General features: G+C 33.0%; 1 pseudogene; it reads right to left on the reverse strand.

Moving 5' to 3' along the window:
- Positions 1-1,234: 1,234 nt before the first annotated feature.
- Positions 1,235-5,782, reverse strand: LOC139888792 (CENP-B homolog protein 2-like; annotated as a pseudogene).
- Between the last annotated feature and the right edge of the window lie 4,868 nt (positions 5,783-10,650).

Consider the following 10,650-nt stretch of genomic DNA (forward strand, 5'->3'; position numbering starts at 1 on the left):
AAAGTATATAACTAAATTCCCCAAATAAATCTTATAGAAAGTTCATCCCAGCTTGTGGCCATGTAATTTTTGTCTCCGGAACGTCAAACGTTCGATTCCTTCGACCCATTTTTTCTTCTTCTCAACCCTGTGACGTTAGCTTCCCTTTTGTTTTTCTTTCCCGCCCTTTTTCTTTATTTTTATTTTTTTTTAAATATTTTACCATCTTTCATTTTTTTCTTTCTTAATATCTCTCCTTAACTTTAACTATTTAAATTTACCTTTGTAATAATTTTTTCTACTTTTTATGTATTTTAATTACTAGTAATTAGAACAATACGAAAAAATACCTGTCAAAATTTAAGATGAATTGAACTTGCGGGCATACCCAACGGTTCTCTCCATGTACTTTGTGTCATGGGATAGGGAGAGGTCATGTGTTCGATCCTTAGGGATGACATGATTTTCTTTAAACCAATTGAACACCAATAATGGTGGTATATATTGACCCTATAAGGAGGTTTTACCGGATTCGTTCACGGACCCCTACCCGGAACCACTGCCCGAATGGATATGTTCTCGGGTACCGTCGATCGGGTTCGGGTTTCCGCCCGAACGTGTGTGTTACGTGCAAATGATGAGGGTCGTTGAAAGAAATGATCTACTGATGCCAAAAAATCGCCGTTCAAAAAAAAAAAAAAAATTAAGATGAATTGTGAACTTTTAAGCACAGTTCTAGTTGAGACCAAGCATATATAATTTGTAAAAACACATTATCACAAGAAAATGAAGGATGCAGCAACGCCTGACGAACTCCAAACCTCTCAAAAAGTTGTCAAGTACTTCGTATAAAACAACTTTTAATTACCCTGCATTCTTTCTTTTAACAAAACCTTGTGGAATTAGTTGTCGCTTATTCTGAATATAATCAATAAATTCCACGTACCCCCAAATTCATATTTTGACATGAGGTGACTTATTATTCTACTTGGGTGTAAGATTTATTTCTATATACGTGTTGTAATAATCATCGTTGGTAGTTTGGAAAATATTATCTAATCATAAAGTTTGTACATATTTGAGATTGACCCTTATTTTACCCATCGCTTAACATAAAATTCATGAAGCAACAATGATGATGTTTTGTAATCATGTAGGATGCCGAACAAGCTCTTTCATCGGCTTGGATGTTAGGCTAGCTTTTACTTATTTTTTTTAGTAATCGTTAAGGAATGCCTTGAATAACTCGGGTGACCTAGTCGTTAGGTGTTTGAAATTTCTGAAAAAAAAAAAAAAAAAAAAAAAAAAAAAAACCGAGGTTCAATTTCTCTAGCTACACTTTAAGGTCATGTTAATTTTCTTTTAAAAAAATGCCTTGAATATTGGCGGAGTTTGAACAGAAATTTTGAGGGTGAAAATTATTTTAGTGTAAGGTGTAAACAAATAAATATATAAGTTATCTTTGTTCTCGATATTCGGATATGAATATTATTTTTACTTAGATAGATGTACAAGAGCTAATCAGGTTATTTTACCTGACCGTTCTAACGTGTTTTTCTTGTAACCCCATTACCTCAAGAAATACTCATAGTGAGGTTTAAACATGAAAATACAAAAATATCCCTATATAATTATTTGATGTACGGTAGAAACTCTATAAATTAATACTCGATTATTTAATAAACTCTCTAAGATAATATTTTTTGTCGGCTCAGACTGATAGGGTGCTAAATTAATAATTCGCTAAAATTATAAGATAATACAATTTTGATAATTTCTTTAGACCCCATATAAAATATAAATTAATAATTCCTTATATAGTATATAGCATATTACATGAATGATTTATGAAGGTTTATTGAAAAATGACTCAATTCTTTTTTGTTTTTTGTTGAAATCAAACTTTTTTTTTTTTTTTGTTGAAATCAATTTCCCCTTGAATATCGTCTCTAATTTTCCTTAGCATGGTAAGAACTTCTGGTGTTATTTTCTCATAGCTCAACAAGAAATTATTCAATGTGATTGCCGCTTTAATAGCTTCGTTTCGCGAAGGGGGCTCCATTGTAGAACTTTCATCATCTTCTTCATCGATATCATCTTTATTAATTCCAATAACGCTTTCAATAATTTCTTCATCAGTCAACAACTGCGCAACTACATTTTCTTCTGGGTGAGTCGGAACATCTTCGACATCCATTGCATTGCGATAACCCAACTCTTTGATCAAATTCTGGAGTTCTTGAGTGCTTTCACCACCTTCATCTGAGTTATCAAAAGTCATGTTATCTGTTGATCGAAGTTTACAATGACGAAAGCAGTTCGCAATTGTATTTGCACGAACATCCATAGTCCATGCTGAAATTGCAAGATTCATTGCATCTAATACATTTATTTTTGCTGGATTTGGAACCCCTAATTCATAACCCTCCATAAGGCTTCTATAAAATCGACGACGATAATGCATCTTAAAAGCTCGTATGATCCCCGTGTCACAAGGTTGAATTTTTGAAGTTGTGTTTGGTGGCAAAAAAAATAATTCAACATTTCGTAATCCTTCAATAATTTTTGGATGAGCATGGCAATTATCCACAATCAAGAGAATTTTTCTTCCAACCATTTTTTTATCAAGTTGGCGAACATATTCTTCAAATAACACACCAGTCATCCAAGCTCGTTTGTTAACATGGTACTCACAGTTCAGACTGTTCAAGTTGACATTCTTGAAGCACCTTGGTTTAGCATATTTCCCAATAACCCATAAAGGAAGTTTTTTCGAACCGTCCTCATTACAGCAAATAGCAACAGTTAGTCTTTCCTTATCTTGTTTTTCCCTTCAAGCTGCATTGTTACAAGAGAATGATCCGGTTGAAGTCTAAAAAACAAACCTGTTTAAGATCAAAACATGTAATTAATTACATCACTAAAGTACAAAATATAAAATAAAATAATAAAAAACAAACCTGTTTCATCCATATTAAAGATGTCTTTCATTTCAAACTGATCAACTTTGTCTGTTATGGATTTTAATTTGTTCTCCACGCTATAGCGACCCAACCCGTTATCCTTCCAAAATTGTGCCATAAAAAAAAAAATTTCTGGAACAGCACATCTGGACGGCGTCCAGCTCTGAAGTACGGGACGGCGTCCAAGCCTTTTGGACGGCGTCCAAATGGTCTGCCAGGTTCTGATCAGTTTAATAATTACACACGGGCGAAAAACCCGCTTCCCGACACTTTTAAACTAAAACTTTTTCACAACATGTTATAATAATTAGACCTAAGAGTTTTCCATAATAAAATCGAGTTTTACAACACCGGGCCCACATCGACCCATATTACTACAAAGTGACCATTTCGACCCAATTTAGTTTATACAAAACATACACCGAGCATGGGATTGGGGATTCACTACCCTATCCTAATCAAATCCAAAAGCAAGTCTTCTAAAGCAAACTACGCAAGTTCACTAGTTCCCACTCTTACCCGAGCCACCGCATCCATGCAATCTATAAAAAATGTAAACAACGAGAGGGTAAGCTAACGCTTAGTGAGTGAGAATATACTACATACATATATATGTATAAAATGGACACGCCACACAAATAATCAAATAACGCATACCGGAGCATCCAAGTATAAAGGCGAGCTAAGCTAAGCATACCGTACGATCACTAAGCAACAAGCTAATAATCACAACAAGTATAAGTTCACCAACGACGATGTGAACAACGCCAATAAGCTACACCCAGAGGGTTAGCTACAACACAACAATACGACAATAAGCAATATACAAACGTCCAAGGTTAACCCCTTAACCCAATACCGGAACCGACTACCAATTACCAACATGAAGATTGGCCGAACAACATGAGCCTTAGTAAATCCGCATCCACACGAGATTACTATCTTCAATACCACAACAACATCGAGGTTGGCCGAACTACACGAGCATTAGTGAATCCACAAACACACGAGATCACTACCTCAATAAGATGACCGAACTACACGAGTCATCGTGAATTCGAACTACACGAGACTCACTTTCTCAATAAGATGACCGAAACTACACGCGTCATCGTGAATCCGCATCCACACGTGACTCACTTCTCAATATCAAAACCCACGGTCACAGGATTATAGAATCCACCATATCGGGGTTATCCACATCACAACAAAATCAACCCTTCGCCATTAGGGTTATATCATCCACATCACAAGCATATGTGATATCGTACACACAAAGTGTGCACCTCGCCAAAGGTGGTCAACCAGAACGCACAACCGTGCCAATTGGACCTATACGCAAGTCCATCAAATCCACCTATATGTGAAGTAAGCTCTATAACCGAGAACCACTTCACCCGACCCGCACCCATCCTACACATACATATGCACATAGGATATTAACACTCACCTTGTCGCCTTGATGAATGCTACCGAATAATCCGCAACTCGCCGATGGAATGTACCTATTCCATTATCACAATATAAACAACACAATTAGGGTTGACTTACAAACCAACCCAATCGACACTTAGTGCAATTTCGACCCAAATGCACTTCCAAGCACAAACCGCGCCCATAGTAACCAACATTCACTAACACGAGTGAATATGGTCCTAACACACCGATTAAACCCGAACGCAAGTGTTAAATACGTGTGTCACCCATTTTGACACCAAACCCTAATTTTAACCCATTTCAAAATTAGTCAACCAAACACACCCAAAAGTGTTCCAATACTTTCATAATCACTAAACCTAGTGATTAAGCTCAAGATCAAAGCCTAATCAAGGCCAAATCGTCAACCAACCCAAAACCCGTCAAGTGACAAGAATAACTAGTCACCATAAACCCATTTCATCATCTAAGAGGGTTTCACAACAAACTAGCTCAAAACCCTAACTTGAATATCAAATCTAACAAATGAAATTCCGAATTTTGAGCTTACCAATACTACCACAACGTAGCTAGGAGCGAGATGAACAACTTTAGAACCCGAGCTTTGGTGAGAATCCGACTCCTTCTTCTCCAAATCAAGCTCTCTCTCTAAACCCTTACTCTCTCACTAGATATGGATGAGAGTGTTTGTGAGGATAAAATGTGATCCACAAATGACCAATGGATCAGTTTTGAGGGCTCCAAACCGACATCCAAGTGAAATTACCAATTTGCCCCTTTTTAAAATCTAAAATATCACAGCTGGCCCGACAGGCCAACTGGACGGTGTCCCAAATATTGGACGGCGTCCAGCTCTTCTTTGCTGAACGGCGTCCCTAATCCTGGACGGCATCCCGATCAACTGAAATGGAAACAGGGTCTTACACATGCCCTCCATTTCAACAGATCCACTCTCTCCAAAACGCCAAAAATTTTTAATTCCATATCTTGCTTTGAACTTTCCAAGCCAACCAAGAGAAAAAGTAAAGTCTGGAGTATCCACTGGATACATATCTTTTATGAACTTTTTCTCCTTCTCGATGATTAGTTCACGTGTCATATTCACATGTTCTTGATATTGAAGAATCCATTCATAGAGAGATTTTTCTAGGTCAGGAAATTTTACCGGTTTGTGTCGCTTAACATCGCCTCTTTCGGGGAGCAAGTGAGAGATATTCTAAAGACCACTTAACTGTATTCGATATTGTCGCTTGACTCACCTGCAAATCATAGTTACTATGAACCCATTCTTGCAATTGCTTTTGAGTGAGACTTGGATTATCCTTGTTGTGCTTGCATAATGCTCTTCGAATCTCGTCTGTCATTGTTGTTTTTTTCATAACTTTAAGATATGAAGCCATGTTGTGTGTATGATTTGTTTGTGTTAATCTATTTTGATCTTGTATTTATATAGAAAATATTTTTAATTTCCATAAAGTGATACATTGAACACAAGAAGCATAATAAGGTGGGAGATCGAATGTTTCTTACAAATTGGGTCGTTCATTTGATATACATGCATTGTATACAATAATTAAGCGGAAGGTTGAAAGGTGTTTGTAAACTAAGTATTCTAATATAAATTAATAAAATATTAATTAAAATATAAATTATTAATTATTAATTTATCGATTAATTAATAACTCTTTTAATTAATAAATTTTGGTGGTCCCAAGTGTATTATTTTATAGAGTTTCTACTGTATATCATATTTTTGTTTGTTTGCCATTATAACTATAAATATATACTAAGTCTCATGAGTTTTTACTGTTCACAGGAGCAATTTCGTCTTTTTTCCTCACATGGGTATTTTAGTCTTTTCAGTTCCAACTTTTATTAATTATGGTTTTTACCACATTACACCTCTAGCACCATAACTCGCGTTCTATCTGCCACCAACACCACCACTCCACCACCACCAACCACCTGCAACATCCTCTACAACAACAAACAACCTCCGTCGACCGCCAGCAACTGAGAGCGTCATATTTCGGCACCACCACCGTCATCATCGATGTGACGACCCGAAAATTTTTGACTAATTTTAAATCAAACTCTCGATACGATTTAATATTTTTGACACGATAAGCAAAGTCTGTAATGTTGAGTCTCAAAAATTTTGAACTGTTTCATATATTCAATTGACCTTTGACTGTGTCCGACGATTCACGAACAACTATTTGTAAATAGATATGTGTGTGTATATATGTATGTAAATAATAATTGGAAATATAATTTGAAATATTATATGTTGTTGTTATTAAAATTAATTATATAAAATAAAATAAAAATATGATATTATGATAATTATTATTTAAAACATATCTATATATATAAATAATATATGTTAAATATATATTTTGTGATTTCGAATCTATTTAGTAAACAACAGTAACGCTTAATTGTCATTCGATTACTATTAATCAAGTTAAAAATGAACTTATGTGATTTTAAAATAAACGGTGATCCAAAAATGAGTTATATAAATTTTAGGCTTATTAAAAATATATTTAAAAGATAATTAATAAATTTCAAACACTTTTTATATTTTACCCAGGATCGGGCGTGGACAGTGAGATAATTTTTGTTTAATAATTTATGATCGAATTTTATACCATAATGACTAAAATAAATAAATATAGTTAATTTAAAAATATGAGATTTTTCTGAACACTTTCATTCGCCACTGAGTAAACAACGGAGTACGATATAATAGTCCGTGAAAACTGTCGGTAGAATAATCCAAAATTGAGGCTGCTTAATTGTTGAATTTATTCCACACGTTTTCCTTTCTTCTGCTTTATCCTATCAATTATGTCAATGTATATATATTATATATTAGAAGGTACGTGAGTATACAAACAACCAAATCACCCACTTGCTTTCAATTCAATTCAGCCGTAAATTTAGGTGATTGTTAATATTTTACTTTAATCAATATCTAATCTATATATTAATATACATACTCATATACAATGTATATATATATATATATATATATATATATATATATATATATATATATATATATATATATATATATATATATATATATATATATATATATATATAACCACCCATATCACCTCTCTTCTCCATAATCACCACCTATGATCAACACCAGCACCTTTCTTCTCCTATACAACCGCCATCTTCCATGACCGCTGCCTTCACCTCGTCACCCTCTAACTACCACCATCATCTTCAAACACTAACAACCAAGTTCACTACTTTTGGTTCTAATGATTCAAACAATCACAAACATCAACTTATTTTGACAACTGCTACTATTGCTTATATTATTCTGTTCTATCTCAACCGCCCCACAGCTCCACCATCGTTGCCATCTTGAATCACCATAACCACCATGATCAACGCATCACCCGAAAACACATACACACCACCATATCTTCTTCGTAAACCATCAACCACCACATCACAAAATCACTGCTACTGCTCGCTGCTATTTTACTTTCTGTTTCTGTCGAAAACAGCAGGAGTAACACCATTGGACACAATTGAAAAACCACCATGGCCACTATCAAATCTCAAACCATCACCATTATCTAACTGTTGCCGGGTATGTTCTGTTTCTATTGTAAACTGCTGCAAAACATCACAATACCTGCTACTGTGTATGCAGCTATGAACCACCATTGTTAATGCTATAGTTATTATTATTATTATTTTTTCCTGCTGCTGCCCGAAACCTAACCCAGCACCACCAACTCATTACAAAAGCTGCTGCACGCTTATTATTTTGTTAATCCACGATGACAACTGCTACATCAGCCTTCGTTCCTATTTCTAATCGAGCTTCTTTTGGTTGTTGTTTGTAAACCGGCACCTGCAACAGCAATTATTGGTAACGATGAAAGTGATAATGTAATGCTGTTGATAAGGACGAAGGGATGATATAGAATGATGATGAAACAGTGATTTAAAGATGATAATGATAAATCGAAGAGTGGTTGTTGTTTTCCCTGTGAATTGATACTTTGCTATTTACAATCGAACACCATTACTGATGTTGCTTTGTTAGTTACTTGCTACTGCTTTTCTCTTTCGAACGATACCCATACACCAAAATCACCATCTTCTTGCTCGTTAATAACCATCGAAAACAACCACCACCACATGCCTGTTACTGTTTCTTTTCCGTTTGAAATCACCACCACTAAACAACCTACAATTCTTACTGCTACACCTGCTGCTATTATCCAACAAAACACCAACCATCGATTACAATATTTTTCTTTTGTTCTTTGTTTACCTCATGATCAACCGCCAACCTCCACTGTATTATGGCTGCTTCTTTTTATATTATTCTCCCTGGTGGCCAACAAACTCAACACAAATAAACCCCACACTTCAATTCCATCGTTCAGATTTAAAACATAATTTTGGGCCGAGAGTTTTATTTGTTTGTTGGGCCAAATTCTTTTTACTGATTGGGCCAAGAAACCAGCTACGTTTTTGCTATGGGCAGAAGTAGTATTGGGCTTTAATTAGATTTGTATGATTGGGCTTTAAGAAGAAGAAGAAAACGGACTGTTGGGTTAAATAAAACTGAATCACAAATTAATACAGAAAAACTGGACAGAGTAGATGGTTAAGGTGTTGTGTTGGTTAGCAGGAGGTCATGAGTTCAAGTCCTGGCAGAGACGTTTATTTTTTTTTTAAGGCTTGTTACATTGAGGTAGCTATTTTATTATATCTATTATTATTATTATTATTTTTATTATTATTATTATTATTATTATTATTATTATTATTATTATTATTATTATTATTATTATTATTATTATTATTATTATTATCATTATTATTATTATTATTATTATTATTATTAAAATTATCATTATCATTATTATTATTATCATGATGATGATGATGATTATTATTATTATTATTATTATTATTATTATTATTATTATTATTATTATTATTATTATTATTATTATTATTATTATTATTATTATTATTATTATTATTATTATTATAATTATTATTATTATTATTATTATTACAAAATAATACAACTCTTTATTCATTATTATTATTTTATCAAATAAATATTAGATACATAAAAATATATTTGACACATATAATATAATTATATTAAAACTACATAGTATTAAAGATATTTTAATTAATTGAAATATTATTATAAATATTATTATTAACATTATATAAAAATAAATACTTACATATATAATATTAATATAACATATATATATATATATATATACATATATATATATATACATATATATATATATATATATATATATATATATATATATATATATATATATATATATATATATATATATATATATATATATATATATAACATATGAAATAACAAATATATTATTAATTTAAATAAGTAATATAATATATATTTAATATATATAAAAACTTGTTTGATTATGATTATATGTGTTAATATATATAATTGATATAGGTTCGTGAATCCGAGGCCAACCCTGCATTGTTCAGTTCAGCCGTATGTATATTTTTACTACAAAATATCGTATTGTGAGTTCATTTGATTCCTTTTTACTCTTTACATTTTTGGGACTGAGAATACATGCGCTGTTTTTACAACTGCTTTATTAAATGCCTTTGAAAATATATTTTGAACTGAGAATACATGAAATGCTTTTATAAATGTTTGACGCGATATGACACAAGCAAAACATTTCTCGAATGAATTATTATGCAGACAGAAGTTCTGTGGATTATGATTGAATTAGTTGGACGTTATAATTGCCACTAATTATTGTGAATATTTCCCCTGATTATTATTGCTTGGTAACCTAAGAATTAGAAATGGGTATGGCCCTAATTCACGTGAATCCTAAAGGTAGCTACCGGGTTTAACACCCCACCCAGAATATTCACTAGACAGAAGAGCTAGTGGGCGTGGTATTTAGTACTTCGAAGTTTATATATTATACAGGCGAGATGTTCTATTTTTGGGGATATTATTGATGTAACATCCTGTTACCGGGCCTAGCTGAAATGACCCTTTTGACCTTGGGTGTGTTTGTATGTTAATATAATAATTATATGTTTATAATTATTTAGTTGTTTAGTTGAGATCAATTTGTGACAAGGGTCATAGAACATGTTCGTTTGTTTAATTTGGACTCCGTTAGGGTAGTCAAATTAAGTACAAAAGATATCAGATAACTGATAAATACCCGTGTGTGATGGGGTATTG

Source organism: Rutidosis leptorrhynchoides, chromosome 1 (genome assembly GCF_046630445.1).
Source record: "Rutidosis leptorrhynchoides isolate AG116_Rl617_1_P2 chromosome 1, CSIRO_AGI_Rlap_v1, whole genome shotgun sequence".
NCBI classification, from domain to species: Eukaryota; Viridiplantae; Streptophyta; class Magnoliopsida; order Asterales; family Asteraceae; genus Rutidosis; species Rutidosis leptorrhynchoides.